The sequence below is a fragment of the Gavialis gangeticus genome, unplaced genomic scaffold (assembly GCF_001723915.1).
Source record: "Gavialis gangeticus isolate Ggan-Ray unplaced genomic scaffold, GavGan_comp1, whole genome shotgun sequence".
Lineage (NCBI taxonomy): Eukaryota > Metazoa > Chordata > Crocodylia > Gavialidae > Gavialis > Gavialis gangeticus.
The window spans coordinates 111,227,684-111,231,311 of NW_017729032.1; the positions used below are offsets into that span (position 1 = coordinate 111,227,684).

General features: G+C 33.5%; 1 long non-coding RNA gene across 1 annotated transcript in view; it reads left to right on the top strand.

Annotated features, from left to right (window-relative positions):
- The first annotated feature begins 3,469 nt into the window (after positions 1-3,469).
- The window catches only part of LOC109303373, a 12,980-nt gene continuing 12,821 nt past the window's right edge, over positions 3,470-3,628 (top strand). Inside the window, exon 1 of the long non-coding RNA XR_002099076.1 lies at positions 3,470-3,620. This is a non-coding gene — a long non-coding RNA (uncharacterized LOC109303373). The remainder of the gene's footprint in view (positions 3,621-3,628) is intronic.

Consider the following 3,628-nt stretch of genomic DNA (forward strand, 5'->3'; position numbering starts at 1 on the left):
TATATATATATATATATATATATATATATATATCCAAGAACAATTTCTTTAGTTCATAAAGGATTGACATAAAATAAGATAAAAGAAAATGAGTCTTCTGTACTGTTGACTTAAAATTCACATTTTGGGGGGTTTTTTGGAGATTAGCACCTCCTTGATATGGCATTTAATCATAATGAGAGTGATGCATGTATATCAAAGGAAAATGGAACCAATAGATGAAATTCTGAGTTTTGTGAAGTCAATGGCAGGACACCTCGTGACTTCAGCAAGTCAGGATTTTCTGATAATGTAGAACATTTTAAAAATAAATCAGTGTCATACCCTTCGCATCTTCTCTTTCATTTGCAGTAGATTGCTTATCATACTACAGTAGGGTTAGATTGTCGTTGTAACTATGATAGTCCAATGATTTTGTAAGGAACAAGATTTTTTAAAGCAATATCTTTTATTGAATCAACCATTCTAAACTGTGTATGGTTGGTTCAATAAAAGATAATTTCATAACAGAGAATATATAGTGAAAAAGTTCCAAGACAATACCCGCCATATGTTTGAAGGTTAATACAGGTTGTTTTAGTGGGTTTTTCTCCATCAAATCACTTTACCGGGGGTCTTATACGAGTGATTTTTTTTTCCTATTTATATTTACCAAGATTTAATATGCAACATAAACAATATTGACTGTGATTACAATATTTAATGTCATACAATATGGATCACTGTTGTGAACCAGTATTTTTTTTTAAGTTGAAATAGTCTTACTACACCATATATCCTTAAAAATAAGCATTTAGTTTCAGACACTGGTCTGAAACATCTAGGGTTAAATGATATAATAGTTTTTAGAAATTAGACCTAACTTGTGTACCATTTTCTTTATTTATTCTGCATTTTACTTTATTATTATTCTTCATTGTACATGAATGAAAACAGTCGCCTTTATTTTAAGGGTACATTTTCTCTTGTTTATATGCTGCTTGATTAACTTACAGAGTCTGTTTATCTATCCAAGGATGAAAAAATATTGTTATAGGGAAAATATAACTGGATACCCTATTTCTTAGTTAGGTTCTGATCCTTTAATCAGATCCAAATAGTCTCCCTCTTGTGCTTGCATGTAACATCTATTGATTTGTAATGGAACTATGAGAAAACACAAGAAGAACATGCTTCTTCAGATCTGACTCCAAGATCAGGACCATAAACACCATCTTCATTGAACACAATAGGAGTTTTGTTTCAGGGCTTGTCTCAGATAGGGAAATTTGCATAATTGTAATTACAGTGTGGTAGTTACAAGTGAAAATCCCAAGAGTTAATGTGCTGTACCTCTATAGGAAAAAAGGATTTTTGGATCATCTTACCTCAATAATAGGGTTTTGCCTGAAGCCCTACCTCATACTAGGACAATGCATACACACTGTAGAACAGAGCTGTACTACAATAATTTCCCTACTGACAAAGCCTTAAATAGGAATTAGAAACGGGTCCAAAACATTCCTTTAGGCCTATTTGACACGACAAGTAGTAATTGCTAACAAAATGGAAGGACACAGCAGTACCTTATAGACAAGTAAAACCAATTAGATCCATTGTGCAATATCTTGCTGGTAATTTAAAACAGTGGCAGTTCATACTAATGTGTATTTGCATACTTCAGGTCTTCCATAAATGGAAGATACGGAATATTCTTCCTTAGGTGTATGAATCTACTAAGATTAAAGAAATGGGAAGAAAAGAAAAGAGAATTCAGTTTTCAGAACGATTATTTCAGCAATGCTTAAAGAACGGAAAATATAGGGGTAGCTGAAGTAATCCTTCTAAACTGGCTAACATTTTTTTATTATTATGATTCTATTTCTTTTCATCAGATAATCATTTTTGTAGATATAATCCATATAACAGTTCAAATGCCTATTTTTTTAATAATTTTATTATACATATTTCTCAGGGGTATGTCTTCATGCAGATTTTCCTTAGATTTGACTTTAAGATCAGAAATGTTATTATGCAGAGCCCTTTATCTCCCATGTTTATCTCAGAATCTTTAGTCCTAGGTGTATTGTAGAGTTTCGATAAGATTTAGTATACATATGACATAACTCATGGCCAGGGATCCTGGTTTTCTCTGATAAAAACTAATCCCAAATTATCTGATTGAATAAAAAGCAACCCCAAATCCACATTTTTCCATGATTAAAATGAAACACCACATCCACACACACACACACACACACACAATATTAGTGGTATTTCATTTTCATCATGGAAAAATGTGGATTTGGGGTTATTTGTTTTTTAATCAGAAAATTTGGAATTATTTTTCTATCACAGAAAACCCAGAACCCTGGTCATTATATATATATATATATATATATATATATATATATATATATATTAGTTGTGTTTCATTTTAATCCCCCAAAAATGTGGATTAGGGGCTATTTTTTATCAGAGAAAACCAGGATACCTGTTCATAACCTACTTAAACGTTTGAGAATTAGTCACTTCCATATGTAATTCTCATTAGCAAAATGCCGTTTTCTGATTTTTGTAGAGAATAATACTGCAAAACCTTAATTTGTACTTGCTTAACAAAATTGTTTTCTTCTCCCATAAAAGGCAAGGTAGTGGTTGTTATTGTTGTTGGGTTTTTGGTTCGGTTTGGACTTTTTGGTGGTTTTTCTGTTTTGTTTTTTGTGTGTACGTGTGCGTTCATGCTATCTCTTGTTGAACTGACAGTTTAGTTGGGAGAGCTGTTGCACAAGTTTTCATGTACAAAGTGTCCTCTCAGTTTTCACGTAAAGCCTGACCATTAATCAATCATTATAGGCTGTTATTGCTTAAGAACCTTAATGGTAAGGCAGTTTATAACACTGAAGACAGAAATCCAAGTCCTCCAATATTTATGTATGAACTTTATTAGTATGAGTAGTGACATTGGACTCACTGGGAGTACTTGTGGAATTAGGTTCTTACAGGCATGTTTGCAAAATAGAACCTCAAATACAGCCATAACACTTAGGCTAGGTACAGACATTCAGAAAGCCTAAGCTGTAAGTGGAGTAGTTTAGATTGGTAGCAAAAAGCATTCACATTTGCCCTTTGGTGTGGGAGGGGCAAACCTTAGACAAGGTGCCACCATTTTTAAACCACTCTGTGTATGCCGAACTTCTGTTCTGTTATGGGTATAGACCGGTTTCCTATCATTTATACCAGTGAAAGTGTAATGTCTGTACCTGGCGTGAGAAACCACAGTCATCTTTTCTATGAACCTCCATTTAATTGGGAATTTTATCTCATTAAAGACTTCATGTTGGGGTGTACTGTAATCAGCACGCGCACACACACACACACACACACACAGACACACACACACACACACACACACACACACACACAGAGTGGTGTTTCATTTTGATTATAGGAAAATGTGGATTTGGGGTTACTTCTTTTAATCCAAATATTGGGGATTTTTTTATCAGCAAAAAAGAGGATCCCTGGTAATCAGTTATAAAGAAGAGAAAAATGTTGTACTTTGCAACAAAGCGTTAAAGCATTTTCAGGCTAGACTAGTAGAATTTGCTGTTGAACTCATGCAGACAAGGAATGATTAGGTCCATAT